The sequence below is a fragment of the Triturus cristatus genome, chromosome 1_1, assembly GCF_964204655.1.
Source record: "Triturus cristatus chromosome 1_1, aTriCri1.1, whole genome shotgun sequence".
NCBI classification, from domain to species: Eukaryota; Metazoa; Chordata; class Amphibia; order Caudata; family Salamandridae; genus Triturus; species Triturus cristatus.
This window is the reverse complement of record NC_140579.1, coordinates 767214031-767240517: the sequence shown is the minus strand read 5'-3', so window position 1 is coordinate 767240517 and position 26487 is coordinate 767214031.

The window sequence follows — 26487 nt, the reverse complement described above, 5'->3', positions numbered from 1 at the left end:
TTTCACAACTTGTAAGGAATTTTAGAAAAGCCGTAACCCTTCTAAAATTAGATGAAAACACCTTGTTTTTGTATTCTCCCTTACAGTTAAAACTCGTATTAAAACAGGCCTCGTGGGAACTATGTTTTCAGTCTGATAAGAAGTTAATCTGTGAAAAAAGGGATGTAGACCTTCTCCTTAATTCTTATGTGATGAAGTTGGCCCAACCCTATGTCACATGGAACTTGCCGCATGGTATTCGTAGATTCTGGTTTCTTTTACGTTACGACCTAGTACCTTTAAATCTACTTTTATCCAAATGGTACGGTTCTTCTCCTATGTGCAATTTATGTAAACTGAGTACCCAGGATTGTATGCATGTTTTATTGACCTGCCCTGCGCTCCGTATATTGCGTCTCAGATGGTTAAAACCTATTTGTATCCGTCTGGGCATTTCCACTTTGAACGGCTTTCTCCAAGCACTTTATTGGCCTCCTAATGAAATGTTCTGTTTCTATATTTTTAACTTTTTTAAAGGTTTTTTAGCTATTTATTAACATGCCTCTGGAGATGTTTGACATTGCTTCCTGCTGTAGATCTGTCATTGTATGTTATTTTTGTACTTAAATATGTTTCTCAAATGTCATAATCTTGATATGTACTTGTCTTCTGCTTTTTATCATTGTAAACTTCTATGTGGCCCTCTTTTGAGAGCCAAAACATAATAAATAAATTGATTGAAGAATTTCTTACATTTTATTCATCATTAGATAACAAACTAGGTTTCCTTGATTCCCAGTTGATAGATATTTTTTGAACTCCGCTAACCTTCTGCAACTTTCTCAATTTGACATGTCCAAACTAGATATACCTACATCTAAGAAAGAAATTCTGACAGCTATTCATTCACACAATTCTAGAAAGTCCCAGAACCAGATGGCATCCATGCGGAATTTTAGCAAACATTCTATACTATCCTTACTCCCCATTTACATCACTTATTTATTGATTTCAGTTAAACAGATAGTGTTGTGGGTTCTTTTACTGAAGCCTTGTTATTAAATTACCTAAACTGGATAATGATGGCACTTAAGTCTCTGACTATGGCCTTATCTCCCTCATAAATCAAGATTGTAAAATGTTTGCAAAAATACTGGCCACAAGCCTATCCAAATTTATATCATAAATCATACACAGAGATCAAACGGGTTTCATGAAAAAGAGATTTTCTGTCAATAACTCATGACTTACGTTTCATGTTATAGACGCCACTCCCCTTTACTTCCTCCTCTGCATTTCTTGCACTAGATGCCAAAAACGCTTTTTATAAAGTCTATTGACAATTTTTATTTTATACACTATCTTCTTTTAATTTTGGAAATTAATTTATTAAAATGGTATATGTGTTATATTGTTCTCCTTCAACACAGCTTTTTATTAATAGTCACTTTTCTGACACTTTTTCTTCTTTATAGAGGAACCAAACAATGCCCATTACAACCGTTTCTTTTTATCTAACCTTTATATTTCTAATATCTGAAAATCTGAGATTATGTTTAATTAAACCTCAGTTACCCTGCCTCCTCTATACTTGCGGTACTAAATCTCATATGTAAATGTAAATAGGGGGTCATTTCTAAAGCACAACTGCTACTCCAAGCAGTATCCTGGTGCTAGAACAGAAGTGGACCAATCATAGGGAGTATGGGACTAAATACAGTGAATTGCCATAGTTCAGTCTTGATGTGATCAGAGCTTGGACCACCTGTTGTCTAGCTGACAAGGACTGGAAGTATAAGAACTTTCCCATCATACATAATATAACAAAACAGGTTCCTACGACTGCATTGACTTGTGAGTGAAACAAGAGTTGTCCATCAAACTTGATACCTACATTTTTGTTGTGGATTGGTGGCGGAGGAGCATTTTTTGGCCAAAAGGTCTGCCATTATTATTCTGCTTCAGGCCAAAGAAGTGGAGCTCAGTTTTGCCGGCATTACATTTCAGTTGATGGAAGGAGAGCCATTGGAAGATTTTTGTCAGTCAATTTCTGAGTTTCTCACCCCGAAACATTTAATTTTTCCCCCCCCCCCCACGAAAAGAGCAGTTTGGTGTCATCAGCATTGGAAACAACGTAAGCATCCAAAGCCTCTTCCAAGCCTGCCAGGGGTGCCAGATACACATTAAACAGTGTGGGTCTTAGAGCAGAGCCCTGCAGCACTCCCACCTTAAGCTCTTGAGTTCCAGCCGAGAAAAGAAGACACCATATTTCTTGACCTCAATCTTTGAGGAAAGAGGCCAACCATTTACAGGCCCATCCTTGAATCCCAACAGACGGTAGACAGGCCAAAAGGTTGTGAGGAGGGATCATATCAAATGCTGCTGACAGATCCAGCATAACCAGCAATGCCTTGCCTCCCGCATTGAGACTAAGTCTGATGAAATCTACCACCTCCACCAGTACTTCAACTGGGACGCAACCCAGATTGGCTGGTGCGCAGCAGGTCGTTGTTTTCCAAGTATACGGATAGCTGCTGATCAGCGTGTTTTTCAAGAACCTATTAAGAGGGCCGAGAGTAGAGAAATTCTTTGGGTCTGTGGGATCAGCCAGAGGTTTTTTTTTAGTAGCAGCACAATTTTAGCCTGCTTCCATGTTTTGGGAAGAGTAGCTGACAAGAGTGAAGTATTGAGAAGATGATTCGCAATAGGATTGATGCCCTCTGTGGGAGACGGCCACTACAATGCTGCCGTTTCCACGCATAACCATAACCACGCATGCATTACAACGCATGCGTGGTTACCATGAATAGCCTTTACCACGCATACTTTTACTACAAGATACATAGTAAAGGCACGTGTGATAAAGGTAAAAAAAAGAAAAGGGGGGGTTTGAGGGGGTTCATCCCCCCCAAAAAAAGCATGGGATAATAAAAGGGGGATTGGGGGGGTTTCCCCCCCAAAAAAGAAAAAAAACGCTCCTGTTTCCGTCGTTTTCAGTTAAAGAAGAAAAAAGATGTGGAGGCAATCGGCATCGTTTGAGGAAACTGAAAGACACTCCTGCTTCCTCTTAACGACGTAAAATGCAAATCGGAAGTGCTTGGAGTGGAGAGGTAAGGGGGAATGAGGGGGTGGTGTCAGATCAGGGGTAAATTTTAAGGATACATTTTTAGGGTTAATTTGTAGGGATCGGAGATATCCTTTAACATGAAAATGCCTTTAACATGCATAGTTTAACAATGAAAATTGTTGTAAAAGTATGCGTGTTAAAGGCATTTTCGTGGTAAAAGATATGCGTGGTGATGGCATTCGCGTTGTAACGCATGCGTGGTAAAGGCATGCGTTGCAACGGAATGCATTGTAACATCATACAACCCCCTCTGTGCCCCAGGAAAGGAGGTTAGACAGGCAAGGATCCAATAGCGTGTCTGATTTTTTGAGGGCGATCGGAGACAAAGACTCTAAGGAAGTGGTAATGTTGTGGGTAAGGGTCTCTTGCTAACTAACACCGGGATTTTCCTTTCCCCCACTAATGCAGGGAATTTCCTCTCTCCCCATGAATGTCAGAATTCTCCTCACTCTAGCCTGGGAGGGGAGACTGGCTTGCATAATAGCAATTTTGTCCTGAAAGCAGCATGCCAGTTGTTCACACCATTCCATGGTCAGTAGCTGTTGGCCAGTACAGGCTCCTGGGAAGGCAAATGACTTTACTATTTTGATGATCTCTTTTGATTGATTTCCAGCTTCTAATATTCTCACCTCAAATTACAGGTTTTTTGCTATCTTATTTTCTTTGTGATCTTTTCTTAAGGATGCATCGTACCCTGTTTTGGCGATGGGACAGTATGCCACCCTCCATTATCTCTCTAGATACAACACACAAATACTCCTATGTTTTGAGTTGCACCTTAAACATTACATAAACAGAGATCTTTCTCCTGAATATTTACTGTGTCCCTGATGTGTTAGACGATACAGATATCATTTGACAAAAAGAGAAATTAAAATATTTGGGAATACACTTTATACATTCTTTTAAGCATTCAATTGCATTGAACTGAGACTATTTGATTACTAGAGTGACATATAACATTTTTACACTTTATCAATGCTCCCATCACAATTGCCTCTCGCAGTCTATAAAAACATTGATAGCATTATCTCCAAATTTCTTTGGCATCATAAGCCTCCAGGACTTCGCTGTGCCGAACTCAAACTTTCCAAACTTTGGGGTCTATTACTATAGCGGGTGGATCGCCACAGCCCGTATGGCGGTGACGATCCACCTGCCATTCCTCCCACCCACCTACCATTTCTCCCCCACCATATTACGATGGCAGGCGAGACCCCGGCGCACGGAAGGACCATCCTCCAGTTTTCCTCCCGTCGACGAGTCGACCGGGCGGAAAAGGGGTATAATATGGTGGCATCCATATTATAATGCAGGCGGGGATGTGCCTTTCCATGGCGGCATTGCCGCCATGGAAAGGCATGAGGTGTCTGCATGTGGGGACCCGTTGCGGGCCCCCAGGGTGTTGGGGGGTACAGATGGGGGTACCGCCACGTTGTGCACGTAAATGCACACCATGCCTTTTTTACATAGCGGCAGGTGCTGCTGAAAGCACCGCCCACCGCAATGTAAAAAATGCTGGATGCGCCAACCTGTGTGGCGGGTACATCCTAATCTGCATCACGGGACCGCCGCACATATGGCGCATGGTTCATTTTGCCATTACGGTGTCCGCCCGCCATCGTAATAGACCACTTAATGTGGGATTTGGTTTGCCAGATTTTTTTAATTATCAAAAAACATTTATTTTAAAACAAGCTAAGTTTGCTTTGGTTTACATGTATTGACACTGTTCATTCACTTAAATGGCTACAAGTGGAACATTTGGTTTCACCATTTCCTTTACCAACATTGCTATCTATGGCTAACTCTCATAAACTTCTTAAATCATCTGCCATTATCTCATCTACTAAACTAATCATACATGAATTTGATTCTTAATTTTCCTCACAAATTTCAGACTCTACCTAAATATTTGTATGGCATAAACCCTAAGATAAAATGTAATCGTACCATCACATTTTGGAAATGATAGATAAATGCTGGCATTTTCTACCTTGGAGATATCTATAAGAAATGAGTTTTAATGTCATTTTCTGAATTGCACACTAAGTTTTTGTTACCGGATACAGAAGCCCATAAGTATGATATTCTGTGTAATACTATGAATTATTATTTTCCAAATACGTTGCCCCAAAATAACATCCTGCTTAAACAGTATCCGTGAACCTAACTTGAATTTTCTTAGTAATTACTGGAATACAGATCTTTCTACAGATTTCCCCCTGGATGATTGGAGACAAGTTTTGCTACCATATATAACTGGACAATTTCCAGTGTCTTTATCACAAACACATTCTATATCTTGTTAAATTGTTTATGGACTCCATGCAAATTATATAAGACCAAGCTTGTTGATTCCCCTCTTTGTTGGTATTTTCAGCAAAAACAGGGGTCTTTAAAACATGTTTTGTTTGCGTGTAAAGCATTATTACAGTTTTGGAGAAATGTTTGGGATATTATAGTCGAAATAATCCCCATCTCTGACACCCTCACCTATAACCTGATTATATGTAAAACTACTGTACTCCAAATTATCAGATTCTCATAGTAAACTTTTGGACCTCATGATCTCTATAACCATCAAATCCATCACAACTAATTGGAAATCTGCTGAGGCACTGTCAGTCCCTGCTTCGTGGTCTTTGGTCACATATACTAGATGTGGAGCTCAACTATCTTTTAAGGGACCTTTATTTCAAAAGTTTTGGAGACTGGTTGATGATTATATTGCTATATACATAAAGTATATCTCTAGATTGCATATGTTATTTGTTATAGATATAGTTGAAGGCTTATGACATAAGAAGTAGCTCTTGTGTGTTCCTTATTAAACATTAGCGGGAGGCCTGTCCAGTCACTGTTGGACTTTGAAGCATTTTGGCAGCCAGGGTTTGTAGGGGTCAATTGATCCATGCACATACCGTGATAAATGATTACAGACTATTTTGCAGGGAAATGCTTAATAACTGTGCAAAACAATATTCCTAATAAGTGCAAAGAACAGAATTGTCATCCTGCATACTGCATTGTATGCACACAGGCCTCGGTCCGATATGAAATTGTATTCTTTGAGACATCATGAGGTCATTGTGAGCCAACATTCATTTGAAAGAAAGGGATTTTAAAAGTACAATATAAGCTTTGAGGACTGAAGGACCATTGGTTTTGAAAATACTGGTGCAATGCATTGTGGACATTGGAGTTCATGGTATTGGATGTACATAAAACAGCACCTTGATGAAATATAGTACTGAAAAGTAGCGAAAATAAATGCGAATAATTGTGATTAATATGAAATGGAAACCTACGTGGAGTACTTTGGCAAGATTTTATAAAGTCTTTAAAACCATCACAAGGTTGCTTTAGCTGCCAATGGAACTGAAGTCTCTCTACAGTGTTAATACATGGAGAGCTTTAAAGGACGAACACCTGAGTGCTTGACATTGTGCATATATGATTAAGACCTAGGGAAGGTCGAAACGCGTTGTGCCATATATCCCCGCAAATAAAATATGTGATTTGCTATTGACTGTTAGGTGGGCTTATGTTTGCATTGTGGAAGCTGCGGTGTGTTTTCTTATGGAATATAAATATATCTTCTCTCTCTCTCTCTCTCCCTCTCTCTCTCTCTCTCTCTCTATATATATGTTACCTACTGGCGGTCGCCAGTAGGTAGTTATAGTTAGGACCACGTTTCCATAGGAAAACCTCAACATTCTATTTTGAATAACTTTGGCGCCGGTCGACGAATCCTCGCGAATTTCTCAAAATAGGTGGGGCGCTACGCTCCGCTCCTACCCTGAAAGTCTCGGGGGGATCCGTCAAGCAGGGGCTGAGATAAAAGGGGGGTCCCAAAACGCGTTTTTCCCATGCATTTTTCCATAGGACCTTTAGAACGAGCTACAGCCCGAACGGCTGAACAGAATTACTCAAAATTTGGCAGAGAGGTAGTCCCTAGGTCAAGGAAGTGCCTTTTGTAGGTTTGGTGTAAATCTGTTCAGTAGATTCTGAGAAAATAGCCTTTAAATCAATATATATATCTGAGCCCGCTTACGGTACGCTTACCGTACGCTTACGGTAAGCGTACGGCGGCGTGCGCGAGCGCGATTCTGATTGGCTGTTAGATCTTAGTAAACATTCGAATCGGCCGAAACCAGGAAGCGGCGGCCGCCATTTTGTGTATTTCACTCTGAAAAAAAAGAGTGAAAACAAGGAAAGGGGGCAATGAGGAGAGTTACAGACCCCCTAACATTTGTAAGGGGGTCAAAGAAGGACAGAAAAGTACAAAAAAAACATTTATTGATTTTAAAAAAAATCACGGGGTACGCGTACGGTAAGCTTACGGTAAGCGTACGGTAAAAAAAATAAAAATAGATAAATGAAAAGCAGATTTAAGAGTTTAGAAATTAGGGAGCTCTAAAAAGAGCTGTTGTGTTTATGAAGTCATTTTTTTAGTGGTACCTACAAGTAAGTACCGATGCAGAGTCTAAGGTTCAAGAGGAAGACTCTGTTCCCTTCATCATTGAAGTGCACACCATCTCCTCTATAAATGTCTTGCATGTCATAACGCAAGTTGTTGTGGTAAATGGCACCCATACCATAGTCACGGAGGAAAGCAGAAACAGATTTGTTGACGTGCTTTCTTGCTTTGTCAATCTGTGGACAGAAATGATTGGACCAGTTCCATTTTTGCCTTTGGCATATGTTGGAAAACACAAAGGCAGTTTTAGGGAAAAGTGTAAACAGTTGTGCAAAGGTGTCCTTCATAAGCATTTCCAGACCTACCCCAGTCAAAGTGCCTAGGTCATTGCCACCACAGTGCACTATTATGAGGTCAGGGTGTTGGATTTGAATGAAGGATTTCACCAATGGCATCAATTGGTGCCACTTTAACCCTCTCTGACCAATCCATTTAATGTCTACATTTGGCAAAGCAAGGTCTCTCACCATATCTGTTTTCTCTGCAAACTTTTCACTCCAGAAGACATAGCTGTGCCCTACAATCCACACTGTGAACATCTTCAAAGGAGAACTGGATGCACTCAGGAGGTGTCTTTCAGTAGAATGGCAATATGAAAAGAAAGACAGTTTGGAAATGGAGGCATACATATTTTTTTAAAACAAAAAGAACTGATTGGCTGTTTCATACCATTCTAGAATAAAAACTAGGCTGTATGTGAAAATTAATAGAAGCATGTTTTGTATTGGTACAAAAAAATGTGTAACCAAAGAACAGTACTATGGATTTGCTGTAAGGTTTGAAAAGTCAAGCACTCTTGCTCTGTGGAATTGAAACATTGTGTGTCGAACTTCTGACCTAACTGCACACAGCAGTGTTCCATGAGCTGTTGCTATGGTAGCAGGCAGAAGTCAAGTTGGGGGAAGGGTACTAGGCAGAAGTCAAGTTGGGGGCAGGGTACTTTTGGAAAAGGGTTGGTTTTCAACCAATAGAAATGTGTGATTACATTTGAAAAAAAGGGGGAAGCACTGAGATTTGAAACTTACATGTATATGTGTGGAAAAATAGAGGGAAAGTTTGCCATTATCTGGTTCTGCTGAGAGGAGAGAGGTGAACACAACAGAGATCCTGGCTCTGATAATCTGCTGTTTGAGTGTCACATTTCTTTCACAACTAACTAATTTTAAAGGTGAGTTTAGAGTTTGAGAGGGGATGTATGTGGTAACTTAAGAAATGAATAATAGAAATGGGAATTGTTTTTGTTGTAGTTACACATGGTGGTTTCATAATGTGACAGTGTGTAAAAGTGATTTACACTTGCCCCGAAAAAAAAAAGAGCAGTAAGTGTGCTTTCAAATTGGCAAAGAAATTTCGTTTTGGGACTAATGTGAAAACATGACTCTGTGTGCATAGAAGAATTATAGGCAGAGATTTATTGCGTCTTGCTCTGGTGATTTCACAGTTGCATTAGATGGAAAGGGGGAGCGAATTTTTTGGGGAAGAAGCAGAGGCTTAGCACACACCCATGTGCTTGCCATGTATAGTCATGCACAGTATTTAGAAGCCAGTGGGGTTTTCAGGTTTAAGTCTGTAATGCAAATACATTCAGCATCACTAAGGCTGGTTGCCCTTGGTGGAGTGTAGGCAGTCACAGAGAATGCACATGGTGGTGGTCTGAAAAAAAAACAGCTTGGACACGTGCAATTAAATAAATCAAAAATAGTGGTTTCATAATGTGTCAGTCTGTAAAAGTGATTTCAAATTGTAAAAAGAGATTTTCACTTGGCCCGAAAAAAAAAGAGCAGTAAGTGTGCTTTCAAATTGGCAAAGAAATTTCGTTTTGGGACTAATGTGAAAACATGACTCTGTGTGCATAGAAGAATTATAGGCAGAGATTTATTGCGTCTTGCTCTGGTGATTTCACAGTTGCATTAGATGGAAAGGGGGAGCGAATTTTTGGGGGAAGAAGCAGAGGCTTAGCACACACCCATGTGCTTGCCGTGTATAGTCATGCACAGTATTTAGAAGCCACTGGGGTTTTCAGGTTTAAGTCTGTAATGCAAATACATTCAGCATCACTAAGGCTGGTTGCCCTTGGTGGAGTGTAGGCAGTCACAGAGAATGCACATGGTGGTGGTCTGAAAAAAAAACAGTTTGTACACGTGCAATTAAATAAATCAAAAATAGTGGTTTCATAATGTGTCAGTCTGTAAAAGTGATTTCAAATTGTAAAAAGAGATTTTCACTTGGCCCTAAAAAAAAAGAGCAGTAAGTGTGCTTTCAAATTGGCAAAGAAATTTCGTTTTAGGTCTAATGTGAAAACATGACTCTGTGTGCATAGAGGAATTATAGGCAGAGATTTATTGCGTCTTGCTCTGGTGATTTCACAGTTGCATTAGATGGAAAGGGGGAGCGAATTTTTGGGGGAAGAAGCAGAGGCTTAGCACACACCCATGTGCTTGCCATGTATAGTCATGCACAGTATTTAGAAGCCACTGGGGTTTTCAGGTTTAAGTCTGTAATGCAAATACATTCAGCATCACTAAGGCTGGTTGCCCTTGGTGGAGTGTAGGCAGTCACAGAGAATGCACATGGTGGTGGTCTGAAAAAAAAACAGTTTGTACACGTGCAATTAAATAAATCAAAAATAGTGTTTTCATAATGTGTCAGTCTGTAAAAGTGATTTCAAATTGTAAAAAGAGATTTTCACTTGGCCCTAAAAAAAAAGAGCTGTAAGTGTGCTTTCAAATTGGCAAAGAAATTTCGTTTTAGGACTAATGTGAAAACATGACTCTGTGTGCATAGAGGAATTATAGGCAGAGATTTATTGCGTCTTGCTCTGGTGATTTCACAGTTGCATTAGATGGAAAGGGGGAGCGAATTTTTGGGGGAAGAAGCAGAGGCTTAGCACACACCCATGTGCTTGCCGTGTATAGTCATGCACAGTATTTAGAAGCCACTGGGGTTTTCAGGTTTAAGTCTGTAATGCAAATACATTCAGCATCACTAAGGCTGGTTGCCCTTGGTGGAGTGTAGGCAGTCACAGAGAATGCACATGGTGGTGGTCTGAAAAAAAACAGTTTGTACACGTGCAATTAAATAAATCAAAAATAGTGGTTTCATAATGTGTCAGTCTGTAAAAGTGATTTCAAATTGTAAAAAGAGATTTTCACTTGGCCCTAAAAAAAAAGAGCTGTAAGTGTGCTTTCAAATTGGCAAAGAAATTTCGTTTTAGGACTAATGTGAAAACATGACTCTGTGTGCATAGAGGAATTATAGGCAGAGATTTATTGCGTCTTGCTCTGGTGATTTCACAGTTGCATTAGATGGAGAGGGGGAGCGAATTTTTTGGGGAAGAAGCAGAGGCTTAGCACACACCCATGTGCTTGCCATGTATAGTCATGCACAGTATTTAGAAGCCAGTGGGGTTTTCAGGTTTAAGTCTGTAATGCAAATACATTCAGCATCACTAAGACTGGTTACCCTTGCTGGAGTGTAGGCAGTCACAGAGAATGCACATGGTGGTGGTCTGAAAAAAAAACAGTTTGTACACGTGCAATTAAATAAATAAAAAATAGTGGTTTCATAATGTGTCAGTCTGTAAAAGTGATTTCAAATTGTAAAAAGAGATTTTCACTTGGCCCTAAAAAAAAAGAGCAGTAAGTGTGCTTTCAAATTGGCAAAGAAATTTCGTTTTAGGTCTAATGTGAAAACATGACTCTGTGTGCATAGAGGAATTATAGGCAGAGATTTATTGCGTCTTGCTCTGGTGATTTCACAGTTGCATTAGATGGAAAGGGGGAGCGAATTTTTGGGGGAAGAAGCAGAGGCTTAGCACACACCCATGTGCTTGCCATGTATAGTCATGCACAGTATTTAGAAGCCACTGGGGTTTTCAGGTTTAAGTCTGTAATGCAAATACATTCAGCATCACTAAGGCTGGTTGCCCTTGGTGGAGTGTAGGCAGTCACAGAGAATGCACATGGTGGTGGTCTGAAAAAAAAACAGCTTGGACACGTGCAATTAAATAAATCAAAAATAGTGGTTTCATAATGTGTCAGTCTGTAAAAGTGATTTCAAATTGTAAAAAGAGATTTTCACTTGGCCCGAAAAAAAAAGAGCAGTAAGTGTGCTTTCAAATTGGCAAAGAAATTTCGTTTTAGGACTAATGTGAAAACATGACTCTGTGTGCATAGAGGAATTATAGGCAGAGATTTATTGCGTCTTGCTCTGGTGATTTCACAGTTGCATTAGATGGAAAGGGGGAGCGAATTTTTGGGGGAAGAAGCAGAGGCTTAGCACACACCCATGTGCTTGCCGTGTATAGTCATGCACAGTATTTAGAAGCCACTGGGGTTTTCAGGTTTAAGTCTGTAATGCAAATACATTCAGCATCACTAAGGCTGGTTGCCCTTGGTGGAGTGTAGGCAGTCACAGAGAATGCACATGGTGGTGGTCTGAAAAAAAAACAGTTTGTACACGTGCAATTAAATAAATCAAAAATAGTGGTTTCATAATGTGTCAGTCTGTAAAAGTGATTTCAAATTGTAAAAAGAGATTTTCACTTGGCCCTAAAAAAAAAGAGCAGTAAGTGTGCTTTCAAATTGGCAAAGAAATTTCGTTTTAGGTCTAATGTGAAAACATGACTCTGTGTGCATAGAGGAATTATAGGCAGAGATTTATTGCGTCTTGCTCTGGTGATTTCACAGTTGCATTAGATGGAAAGGGGGAGCGAATTTTTGGGGGAAGAAGCAGAGGCTTAGCACACACCCATGTGCTTGCCATGTATAGTCATGCACAGTATTTAGAAGCCACTGGGGTTTTCAGGTTTAAGTCTGTAATGCAAATACATTCAGCATCACTAAGGCTGGTTGCCCTTGGTGGAGTGTAGGCAGTCACAGAGAATGCACATGGTGGTGGTCTGAAAAAAAAACAGTTTGTACACGTGCAATTAAATAAATCAAAAATAGTGGTTTCATAATGTGTCAGTCTGTAAAAGTGATTTCAAATTGTAAAAAGAGATTTTCACTTGGCCCTAAAAAAAAGAGCTGTAAGTGTGCTTTCAAATTGGCAAAGAAATTTCGTTTTAGGACTAATGTGAAAACATGACTCTGTGTGCATAGAGGAATTATAGGCAGAGATTTATTGCGTCTTGCTCTGGTGATTTCACAGTTGCATTAGATGGAAAGGGGGAGCGAATTTTTGGGGGAAGAAGCAGAGGCTTAGCACACACCCATGTGCTTGCCGTGTATAGTCATGCACAGTATTTAGAAGCCACTGGGGTTTTCAGGTTTAAGTCTGTAATGCAAATACATTCAGCATCACTAAGGCTGGTTGCCCTTGGTGGAGTGTAGGCAGTCACAGAGAATGCACATGGTGGTGGTCTGAAAAAAAAACAGTTTGTACACGTGCAATTAAATAAATCAAAAATAGTGGTTTCATAATGTGTCAGTCTGTAAAAGTGATTTCAAATTGTAAAAAGAGATTTTCACTTGGCCCTAAAAAAAAGAGCAGTAAGTGTGCTTTCAAATTGGCAAAGAAATTTCGTTTTAGGTCTAATGTGAAAACATGACTCTGTGTGCATAGAGGAATTATAGGCAGAGATTTATTGCGTCTTGCTCTGGTGATTTCACAGTTGCATTAGATGGAAAGGGGGAGCGAATTTTTGGGGGAAGAAGCAGAGGCTTAGCACACACCCATGTGCTTGCCATGTATAGTCATGCACAGTATTTAGAAGCCACTGGGGTTTTCAGGTTTAAGTCTGTAATGCAAATACATTCAGCATCACTAAGGCTGGTTGCCCTTGGTGGAGTGTAGGCAGTCACAGAGAATGCACATGGTGGTGGTCTGAAAAAAAACAGTTTGTACACGTGCAATTAAATAAATCAAAAATAGTGGTTTCATAATGTGTCAGTCTGTAAAAGTGATTTCAAATTGTAAAAAGAGATTTTCACTTGGCCCTAAAAAAAAAGAGCTGTAAGTGTGCTTTCAAATTGGCAAAGAAATTTCGTTTTAGGACTAATGTGAAAACATGACTCTGTGTGCATAGAGGAATTATAGGCAGAGATTTATTGCGTCTTGCTCTGGTGATTTCACAGTTGCATTAGATGGAAAGGGGGAGCGAATTTTTTGGGGAAGATGCAGAGGCTTAGCACACACCCATGTGCTTGCCATGTATAGTCATGCACAGTATTTAGAAGCCAGTGGGGTTTTCAGGTTTAAGTCTGTAATGCAAATACATTCAGCATCACTAAGACTGGTTGCCCTTGCTGGAGTGTAGGCAGTCACAGAGAATGCACATGGTGGTGGTCTGAAAAAAAAACAGTTTGTACACGTGCAATTAAATAAATCAAAAATAGTGGTTTCATAATGTGTCAGTCTGTAAAAGTGATTTCAAATTGTAAAAAGAGATTTTCACTTGGCCCTAAAAAAAAAGAGCAGTAAGTGTGCTTTCAAATTGGCAAAGAAATTTCGTTTTAGGTCTAATGTGAAAACATGACTCTGTGTGCATAGAGGAATTATAGGCAGAGATTTATTGCGTCTTGCTCTGGTGATTTCACAGTTGCATTAGATGGAAAGGGGGAGCGAATTTTTGGGGGAAGAAGCAGAGGCTTAGCACACACCCATGTGCTTGCCATGTATAGTCATGCACAGTATTTAGAAGCCACTGGGGTTTTCAGGTTTAAGTCTGTAATGCAAATACATTCAGCATCACTAAGGCTGGTTGCCCTTGGTGGAGTGTAGGCAGTCACAGAGAATGCACATGGTGGTGGTCTGAAAAAAAAACAGCTTGGACACGTGCAATTAAATAAATCAAAAATAGTGGTTTCATAATGTGTCAGTCTGTAAAAGTGATTTCAAATTGTAAAAAGAGATTTTCACTTGGCCCGAAAAAAAAAGAGCAGTAAGTGTGCTTTCAAATTGGCAAAGAAATTTCGTTTTAGGACTAATGTGAAAACATGACTCTGTGTGCATAGAGGAATTATAGGCAGAGATTTATTGCGTCTTGCTCTGGTGATTTCACAGTTGCATTAGATGGAAAGGGGGAGCGAATTTTTGGGGGAAGAAGCAGAGGCTTAGCACACACCCATGTGCTTGCCGTGTATAGTCATGCACAGTATTTAGAAGCCACTGGGGTTTTCAGGTTTAAGTCTGTAATGCAAATACATTCAGCATCACTAAGGCTGGTTGCCCTTGGTGGAGTGTAGGCAGTCACAGAGAATGCACATGGTGGTGGTCTGAAAAAAAAACAGTTTGTACACGTGCAATTAAATAAATCAAAAATAGTGGTTTCATAATGTGTCAGTCTGTAAAAGTGATTTCAAATTGTAAAAAGAGATTTTCACTTGGCCCTAAAAAAAAAGAGCAGTAAGTGTGCTTTCAAATTGGCAAAGAAATTTCGTTTTAGGTCTAATGTGAAAACATGACTCTGTGTGCATAGAGGAATTATAGGCAGAGATTTATTGCGTCTTGCTCTGGTGATTTCACAGTTGCATTAGATGGAAAGGGGGAGCGAATTTTTGGGGGAAGAAGCACAGGCTTAGCACACACCCATGTGCTTGCCATGTATAGTCATGCACAGTATTTAGAAGCCACTGGGGTTTTCAGGTTTAAGTCTGTAATGCAAATACATTCAGCATCACTAAGGCTGGTTGCCCTTGGTGGAGTGTAGGCAGTCACAGAGAATGCACATGGTGGTGGTCTGAAAAAAAAACAGTTTGTACACGTGCAATTAAATAAATCAAAAATAGTGGTTTCGTAATGTGTCAGTCTGTAAAAGTGATTTCAAATTGTAAAAAGAGATTTTCACTTGGCCCTAAAAAAAAAGAGCTGTAAGTGTGCTTTCAAATTGGCAAAGAAATTTCGTTTTAGGACTAATGTGAAAACATGACTCTGTGTGCATAGAGGAATTATAGGCAGAGATTTATTGCGTCTTGCTCTGGTGATTTCACAGTTGCATTAGATGGAAAGGGGGAGCGAATTTTTGGGGGAAGAAGCAGAGGCTTAGCACACACCCATGTGCTTGCCGTGTATAGTCATGCACAGTATTTAGAAGCCACTGGGGTTTTCAGGTTTAAGTCTGTAATGCAAATACATTCAGCATCACTAAGGCTGGTTGCCCTTGGTGGAGTGTAGGCAGTCACAGAGAATGCACATGGTGGTGGTCTGAAAAAAAAACAGTTTGTACACGTGCAATTAAATAAATCAAAAATAGTGGTTTCATAATGTGTCAGTCTGTAAAAGTGATTTCAAATTGTAAAAAGAGATTTTCACTTGGCCCTAAAAAAAAGAGCAGTAAGTGTGCTTTCAAATTGGCAAAGAAATTTCGTTTTAGGTCTAATGTGAAAACATGACTCTGTGTGCATAGAGTAATTATAGGCAGAGATTTATTGCGTCTTGCTCTGGTGATTTCACAGTTGCATTAGATGGAAAGGGGGAGCGAATTTTTGGGGGAAGAAGCAGAGGCTTAGCACACACCCATGTGCTTGCCATGTATAGTCATGCACAGTATTTAGAAGCCACTGGGGTTTTCAGGTTTAAGTCTGTAATGCAAATACATTCAGCATCACTAAGGCTGGTTGCCCTTGGTGGAGTGTAGGCAGTCACAGAGAATGCACATGGTGGTGGTCTGAAAAAAAACAGTTTGTACACGTGCAATTAAATAAATCAAAAATAGTGGTTTCATAATGTGTCAGTCTGTAAAAGTGATTTCAAATTGTAAAAAGAGATTTTCACTTGGCCCTAAAAAAAAAGAGCTGTAAGTGTGCTTTCAAATTGGCAAAGAAATTTCGTTTTAGGACTAATGTGAAAACATGACTCTGTGTGCATAGAGGAATTATAGGCAGAGATTTATTGCGTCTTGCTCTGGTGATTTCACAGTTGCATTAGATGGAAAGGGGGAGCGAATTTTTTGGGGAAGAAGCAGAGGCTTAGCACACACCCATGTGCTTGCCATGTATAGTCATGCACAGTATTTAGAAGCCAGTGGGGTTTTCAGGTTTAAGTCTGTAATGCAAATACATTCAGCATCACTAAGACTGGTTGCCCTTGCTGTAGTGTAGGCAGTCACAGAGAATGCACATGGTGGTGGTCTGAAAAAAAAACAGTTTGTACACGTGCAATTAAATAAATCAAAAATAGTGGTTTCATAATGTGTCAGTCTGTAAAAGTGATTTCAAATTGTAAAAAGAGATTTTCACTTGGCCCTAAAAAAAAAGAGCAGTAAGTGTGCTTTCAAATTGGCAAAGAAATTTCGTTTTAGGTCTAATGTGAAAACATGACTCTGTGTGCATAGAGGAATTATAGGCAGAGATTTATTGCGTCTTGCTCTGGTGATTTCACAGTTGCATTAGATGGAAAGGGGGAGCGAATTTTTGGGGGAAGAAGCAGAGGCTTAGCACACACCCATGTGCTTGCCATGTATAGTCATGCACAGTATTTAGAAGCCACTGGGGTTTTCAGGTTTAAGTCTGTAATGCAAATACATTCAGCATCACTAAGGCTGGTTGCCCTTGGTGGAGTGTAGGCAGTCACAGAGAATGCACATGGTGGTGGTCTGAAAAAAAAACAGCTTGGACACGTGCAATTAAATAAATCAAAAATAGTGGTTTCATAATGTGTCAGTCTGTAAAAGTGATTTCAAATTGTAAAAAGAGATTTTCACTTGGCCCGAAAAAAAAAGAGCAGTAAGTGTGTTTTCAAATTGGCAAAGAAATTTCGTTTTAGGACTAATGTGAAAACATGACTCTGTGTGCATAGAGGAATTATAGGCAGAGATTTATTGCGTCTTGCTCTGGTGATTTCACAGTTGCATTAGATGGAAAGGGGGAGCGAATTTTTGGGGGAAGAAGCAGAGGCTTAGCACACACCCATGTGCTTGCCGTGTATAGTCATGCACAGTATTTAGAAGCCACTGGGGTTTTCAGGTTTAAGTCTGTAATGCAAATACATTCAGCATCACTAAGGCTGGTTGCCCTTGGTGGAGTGTAGGCAGTCACAGAGAATGCACATGGTGGTGGTCTGAAAAAAAAACAGTTTGTACACGTGCAATTAAATAAATCAAAAATAGTGGTTTCATAATGTGTCAGTCTGTAAAAGTGATTTCAAATTGTAAAAAGAGATTTTCACTTGGCCCTAAAAAAAAAGAGCAGTAAGTGTGCTTTCAAATTGGCAAAGAAATTTCGTTTTAGGTCTAATGTGAAAACATGACTCTGTGTGCATAGAGGAATTATAGGCAGAGATTTATTGCGTCTTGCTCTGGTGATTTCACAGTTGCATTAGATGGAAAGGGGGAGCGAATTTTTGGGGGAAGAAGCAGAGGCTTAGCACACACCCATGTGCTTGCCATGTATAGTCATGCACAGTATTTAGAAGCCACTGGGGTTTTCAGGTTTAAGTCTGTAATGCAAATACATTCAGCATCACTAAGGCTGGTTGCCCTTGGTGGAGTGTAGGCAGTCACAGAGAATGCACATGGTGGTGGTCTGAAAAAAAAACAGTTTGTACACGTGCAATTAAATAAATCAAAAATAGTGGTTTCATAATGTGTCAGTCTGTAAAAGTGATTTCAAATTGTAAAAAGAGATTTTCACTTGGCCCTAAAAAAAAAGAGCTGTAAGTGTGCTTTAAAATTGGCAAATAAATTTCGTTTTAGGACTAATGTGAAAACATGACTCTGTGTGCATAGAGGAATTATAGGCAGAGATTTATTGCGTCTTGCTCTGGTGATTTCACAGTTGCATTAGATGGAAAGGGGGAGCGAATTTTTGGGGGAAGAAGCAGAGGCTTAGCACACACCCATGTGCTTGCCGTGTATAGTCATGCACAGTATTTAGAAGCCAGTGGGGTTTTCAGGTTTCAGTATGTAATGCAAATACATTGAGCTTCACTAAGGCTGGTTGCCCTTGGTGGAGTGTAGCACTGTGGACATGGGCTTTTTAAAAAATCTGAAAAGTGGTTTCATAATGTGACAGTTTGTAAAAGAGATTTTCACTTGCCCAAAAAAAAGAGCAGTTTGTGTGCATTCAAATTGGCAAAGAAATTTTGTTTTATGACTATTGTGAAAACAAATGTAGTAATATATTTAAATACAATAAAGGATTTTTTTTTTAGTTTTTTTCAGGTATTGCTGAAGAACAGTGAACAAAATTTAAGATGCCTACAAAATCTCGAGCTCAAAAAACGCTAAAAAAAAAACTATATTTGAAGACAACTGGAGGACCAAAGTTAGTAGAAGATGCTCATGTTGGGAAAAAGAAAAAATCTTCTGGTAAGCAGAAAAAACAATTTCTTAACAAAATATTCAAAACAAAGAAAAATGTACAAAATGTTTGTCCTCGGAAAAATGTAACAAAACATAGAGAACAGCAAAAAATTGAGAATTTAGTTAATGCAAATATACCTTCTGCAATTGAAAAGTTTAACATAAACAGAAAAACAGCGTTTAAAGAGATACGTAGAAAAATGTTTCAGAGAAGAGTTATGTCCAATTTGATAAAGGATGTAAAGAAATATAAGCAAAAGGCAAAATATTACAAGAGAAAAAAAGAAATTGAAGCCATTGCAGCAAAAGCATTAGAATTAAAAAGGAAACTATTCATATTAATTTTGAATAGGATGCGTACATTAGATAAAATGGTTAATGTACTGAAATCACAAAGCAAAAGCAAAAGAGTAGTGAACAGAACAAACTTTTGTAAAGTGTTTTTAGGAAAGTGGATGCATAGTTCAAGTAGTGAACCTTTTTTTAATGAAGAGAGCTATTTTCAAAGTAATAGTTTGCTGCATGCAGTTGACACCAGAGGTCGTTCATACGAAGTAAAAAATGGTTGCATAATGGAGAAGGAGATAATGGTTCCAAGAGATGAGGTACAAGTGATGGCAGATGAGGCAATGGGGAGACGTCCTAAAGCCCCAGTGTACACTTGGAATTGTAGTAGTATTTGCACTGTGCGTCAGGAATCTATTGACAGATTTCGAGAGTTTCTAAGAGAATAGAGTAAAAAAAGTGTAAAACAAAAGATTAAGGTGCTTCAAAGTCTGGATCCATGCAGAGTGAGAGAGAATACTGGTTTGCAGGGTCATTCTCTTGCTTGTCTATCTAGAAAAGTGTGCAATAGTGTTTTCCATCATTTTAGGATGCTGGCTGTTCATCATACTGAAATGAGAAAGTTTGTGAGACGGTTGTATTTTGCCAAAAGTCCAGCAATAAAGTTAAATGAATTGAATAGGGCTCTGTTCCGAGGAACGGTATCAGATGTAGAGAAGGTTGTTGATGAAATTCAGTTTTGTTACTTTGGTCCTGAACAAAACAGTGCAGAGAAGGACACAGTAAATGAGGCAGAAGTGGAAGAGAATGTAGAACCCTCTGTAAGTAACACATTTAATGATCACATAACAAAATTTGCAATAGTCTCTAATGAAAGACCAAATGTTACTTGTATTTGTTGCCGCAGAACTCATTATAGAAAACAAACTAGGAATGTTGATCTCTACAGAAAGAGTGAAAATGAAGATAATTATAAGTGGATGGATTTTGCCACATATATATTTCTTGAAAATTGTTTTGAATTGGGTGAAGATCAGCGTATTTGTAAATACTGTTACAACAAGTTAGAGGAAAATAGAATGCCGACCAGAGCTGTACATAATAATTTAGAATTGGATGCTATTCCTGCTGAACTTTCTGAATTAAATACATATGAGTCTATACTCATTCAATGTGTTCATCCGTTCCAGACCATAGTACGTATGGAGCCCAAAACTGGTAAATTACCTCCTTCAGATTTACTGTTTAAAAGGTAGAGTGGTGTATTTGCCCTTGGATTTGAAAAAAAATATGGAAACTATTGATGCGGATACTTTGGAAACTGAACCATTAATTATTCTGGTTAATGGTGTACCTACAAAGAATAAGAAGATTTGGCAGGAGCTGGTAGATGTGCGGAAAGTACAAAGAGCAAATTTGTATTTGAAAAAAAATAACAAATGGTATGAATCAATTTATATAGAAGAAGAAGAAGAAGAAGAAGATTTTCAAGAACACACAGAAACACCAACTGGACAAATTGAAAAAGTGGACAAGTCAAAGGAAGAAGAAATTTATGAACATTTTAGCATACATCCTCTCCATTCGAAAGAAGTTATGGGAGACAATATTGATCTCTTTCAGATGAAGAAAGCAAAAGGAAATCCCGTGAGTGTATGGGAGGAGAGCTTGGAAGCTCGATGTTTTCCCCAGCTGTTTCCTAAAGGAAAAGGAGGACGATACGATGAACGTCCAGAACAGATTCCAGCTTCAGAGTATCGGACTACAAGACTATATGCTGAAGATCCCAGATTTCGACAAAGTATTCCTTATTTGTTCCATCTTTTATTTGAAAGCGACTTGTCTGCACTGTCTTATGCAGTAAATCACATTTTAAAAAGTGGAGTACATTTACAAAATGTGTCTGCTAAGGATTTTATGGAGAAAGTGCAGCACCGAGATGATCATTTGGAAACACAACTGATCAATCTGATGGCTTGTCAGCGTGGGACAAATGAATATTGGTACCGACGCCATGGTGAACTAAAATGCATGTTACGCAATTTAGGAACACCAACATGGTTCCTTACCCTAAGCTGTGCCGAGTACGCTTGGGATGATTTACTGGATTTTCTACGAGAGGCCAATTCAAACATTAAAAACATCGAATACAAGACAGCAGGAGAACTGTGCTCATTGGATCCGGTTAATGTTTGCAGATATTTCAATCATAGATTTGAGGCTATGATGTCCTTCATCTGCAATAAAAAAAATCCACCCCTTGGAGAAGTAGTGGATTTCTTTTGGAGAAAAGAGTACCAGGCAAGAGGTGCTCCTCATATTCATATGCTGCTGTGGATCAAGGATGCCCCAAAGTTTGGAACAGATACTGATGAAGCAGTGTTATCTTACATTGAAGAATATGCAACATGTGGTATACCAAAAAGCAAAGAAGAGAACAAGTTAAAGGAGCAAGTTCTACGTTTCCAAAGTCATCGGTGTGGAAAATACTGTCGACGGAAATGCAAGAGCAAAGAAAAATACTACACTAAATGTCGATTTGGATTTCCTAGACCTGTTCTTTCAAATGGAAGAGTCAACAGTTTTATGTCAGCTGTGAGACATACTATCACAAGAAAATCACCTAAGAATACCTACAACCTTAAAAGAAAAGAAGAATCAAAAAATATAAATGACTACAACCCAGTCACTTTATCCATGTGGAACGCTAACATGGATATACAGTATGTAGCTGACAATTCCATTGCTGTTGCACGATATGTAACGTCTTACATTACGAAATCAGAAAAAACAGAATTGAAGGAAATGTGGGAAGAGATTTCTCACGAGAAGACTGTCAGTAAGAAGCTGTACAGTTTCAGTTTGAAGATGTTATCGCATCGAGAAATTGGATCCTACGAATGTTCAGATAGGTTATCTTCTGCAAGTCTCTACTCGAAGTCAAGAAGAATAATTTGGGCAAGTTTAGGCCTTGCAGCAATGAGAAATCGGGTACTGAAATCTGTTGGAGAAATTGAATATTTGGCCGAGAATGACCCAGAAAGTACAGATATATTGAAAACAAACATGTTGGACACATATTATCCCAAGAGAAGTCATCATCTGGAGAACATGTGTCTCTATGAAGTGCTGCAGAACTACATTTATTCACGGAAAGCTGCAGAAGACATCAACAGTGGAAAATATAAAGTTGTTGGTGAAGAAGGATGTTTGGTGAAGCAAACCAAAGGAAGTTTGATAAATCACCGGAAGCTGAGTTGCGACACAACCGACAAGAAAGAATTTTACTACTTGGCTCTTTTACAGTTGTTTAAACCATGGCGTACAGAGGATGAACTACTGGGAGAATTCCAGAGCTATGAAGATTCTTTTAATGCTTGCAAAGACAGCATACAATGCAGTACATTCTCAACTTATCTGCAAATGTTAAATGAAGAAATTGAACAGGAAACTACAATTGCAGCAGAAATAGCTAGAGACAGTTCTCAGGACAGCCAAAGTTCAGGAACATACAGTCAAGATCCCCTAGGACAACCAATCGTTGAAAATGAAGCATCAATAGCCATGAATGAAGTGGAAACGGCTATGAATCAAGCTCAAGAAGAATTTATAGACTTACAAAATTTGGAAAGACAACTGAATCAAGAGCAGCAACACATTTATGAAGAGATCAAAAACAAAATTGATCACGGATTTCTACATATAAAAAAAGAGTGCTCATGCACATCATTTCATCCAATCAGGATGTATGTAAGCGGACAAGCTGGCACTGGAAAAAGTTTCCTAATTAAAGTCATCAGAAGCTACCTAAAGCAAAAAACGGATTCTACTTTGTCTTGTGTGGTTACTGCTCCAACTGGGTTAGCAGCATATAACATAAAAGGAATCACCTTACATCGTTTGCTAATGTTACCAGTGGAGCATGAGAACAAAATACAATTCAACAAGCTAACTGGAGAAGCATCCTTGGAAGTTTCAAGAGTATTGAAGAAGATGCAAGTTCTCATTATTGATGAGGTGAGCATGGTATCAAACTTAATGCTTGCCTTTGTGCATTTAAGAATGCAGCAAATTTTGAAGACAGACTATGACGTGTTATTTGGTGGAAAACACGTCATAGTTTTTGGGGATCTTTTGCAACTTACTCCAGTTAAAGGACAACCAGTGTTTAATACTGTGACACATGAAGACACGAAGAAGTCATTGGGAAGCATTGGAAATACAAATATTTGGTCCTTCTTTGAGTACAAGGAACTTACAACTAATATGAGGCAAGCAAACGATGAAGAATATGGAAGTATTCTGAAAGATATCAGAATTGGACTACTCACAGAAGTTGGGAAAAAAGCATTACAGAGTCGGCTGCTACATAATTTATTTCCAAAGGAAGAAATAGTTGCAGAGAAAATATACAAGAATATTGCAGAAAACAAAAGTGTCATCTGCTTAATGCCAACTCTACGTGAATGCTCAATATTTAATGAGGAGCTTTTGAAATTGGAAAAGGAAGAGATCAGGAAATTGGAAGCAGTGGACAAAATTGAGGATGGAAGAATTACTGTCACAGTAACAGGCAAACTGAAAAATAAATTGGACTCACTAGAGAAGAACATCTCCAAAACAGCAGGATTAGAAAAAAATCTATATGTTTGCATGAACTGTAGAGTATTTTTAAGGAGAAATTTGGATGTTGAGAAAGGCTTAGTGAATGGAGCGATGGGAAGAGTTGTGGGTTTTATTAATTATCAGAAAAAAGAAGGAATTGAATGTTTACAGATAAAATTTGATCAGATAGATGAAGTTAAAGATATTTGTCGTTGTACAGTTCGTTTTATGCTTGTGAAAGACTTATATGTACGTAGGAAGCAGTTTCCGTTTTCTCTAGCATATGCTGTAACTATCCACAAGTCTCAAGGATTGACTGTAGATTGTGCATTTGTGAACATTGGTTCAACTGTGTTCAAAGAAGGTATGGCATATGTAGCTTTGTCACGAGTCAAAACATTATCAGGTTTATTCATGATAGACTTTGATGACTCAAAAGTTAGTGCTGATACAAACTGTGTAAAGGAGTATAATAGATTAAGAAGAAGCTATGCTCCTCATTTAGGTCAGTATCCTGTGTTGGAGAAACGTGTAGTTTCTCGTAAAAGGAGAAATGAGAATATCTGTAATGAAGATATAGAGAAGAGGAAAAAAAAGAGGAGTGATGTAATTGCAAGCAAAAAGAAAAAGGACAATGAAGAACAGGTTGTAGGATGTCATTTTGAAAATAGCTCTGGTGTCAACTGCTACGCTAATGTAGTGCTGAATGTTGCATTTTATCTGGAAAGTTTGCAAGAGCAGATAATAGTAAATCAGGGAAAAAGATTCTGTTCAGAGCTGAGTCTCCTTTTTCAAAAGCTGAGTAAAGATAAAACTCAAATAGAAAGTGCTACTGATATTAGAAAACTTTTAGATGTATGTTCAGGACGAACACAGTTTTCACAAAATGAACAGCAAGATGCACACGAATTTTTGATGTATTTTCTTCAGGTAGTGGAAGAAGAAGGAGTTCCCATTGACATTTTTTTTGGTCTCTCTTATAAATGGGAACATAGTTGTGATAATTGTTATAATATATGTGGCTCTATTGTTGATAATGAAAGGTTTATTTATTTGACATTGCCAGAGAGTAAAACAGTCACTTTTGCAAAATTAGTTAAAGATGCTAATCATAGCATGAAATGCGGTGAGTGTAAATCTGACATGTTTTCAACATTAATTTTAAGGGAATACGGACAGTATGTAATTTTAATGATGCAACGATGTAGAGCTGATGGTTCAAAATTGGATACTTTAATAAAGAAGTTTACAGGACAGCAATTATCAATTTCAGGAAAAACTTTTGTAACTGTTGCAATAATTTTCCATGATGGACCTACTGTTACTTCTGGACATTACACAGTTTATCTAAAATGTGAAAAAGGCTGGACACTGTGTAATGATTCCCAATTGATTTTCAAACAACGTTTGCCTTTTGATTTAGCAAATTCCTATCTAATCTTCCTGAAACCTAAATTTTAGAGAGACTTGGCAAGATCTGGACAAAATAATTTTACCATTTTACTGGATTACCATTGCAATTTTGTAGAAAAAATATTTTTAAAATTATCATTTGGCCTAAAGGAAAGATAACCAATTGTAATGTGGACTTTTTTAATTTTTAATGCAATTTTGAAAAACCAATAATTTATAGATAATCGGTAACTTCTGCACATTTTAAATTTTGGAATGCTATTGGACTGCCATTGGAAATTTTTTCAAAAATGATTTAAAAAATTACTATTTGGCCATGTGGAAAAGTAAGCAATTCTATTGTGGACTAAATAAATTATTCAAAAAATTTTCGTGAACCAAAATGTTACAGAGAATCGGTGAGATCTGGACAGATTAAACTTTAGAATTTTAATGGATTTCCCTTGGAAATTTATTCCAAAAAAAAAAAAATATATACTATTTGGCCTAAAGGAAATGAAATCAGATGTATTTTGGAGTTATTTGAGATATAATATTGTGATTATACTTCTGAAACAAACATATCAGACGGTATTTTAAAGAAATAAGTATTGTTTTTAGATGATATTTTTTTAGAATAATATGCATTTCTGTAATGATAAGTTTAAGTGAGAAGAGATTCTGGGCTTTTTTAAAACAATCTTTGAGATTGTTATTTTTTTTTGCCCGCTGTAAAATGATGAATGCAATTGCTTTCACAATTTATAGTGAAATGCAATATATTCTGAAAACAGCAAAAATAAGGCAAAAATATTTTTTTGAAAAAAATGTAAATATGTATACTGTATTATAAATTGTTAAAAAAATATTAATACTTTTTTCTTTTTTTTCAGATCGATATAGAAAATTTTCGAAAACTACAACCATTTTTAAAACTATTTTTTAAAAAAACAAATGAATAAATATTTTTTTGAGTGAGTATGGTAAGTCAATAATAATAATTGTAGTCTCTCAAGGACCTTGTAATGTGATAATTGATTTTTAGTGTTTTTTTTAAAAAATAAAAAAAAGGTACGCGCACCGTACGCGTACGGTAAAAAAAAAAAAAAAAAGGTTTTAAAAAACATATGTAAAAAAAAGATGAAAGATAAGGTTGGCTCTTAAAAGAACCGTTGTGTTCATGCAGGGACAGAGGAAAGGAAGCATGGGAAAATCATTCAAAGCTACAAATGTGCTGATCTATTTTGTTGTTCACTAGGGAAACACTGGTCTCCCTATGACAAATTAGACCTTTACAAAATGTGCAATGAATATCAACCTTCCGAAATCGAAGGTTCATTTCCAGAGGGCCAGCAAAAGGAGATTCTCCCCCCA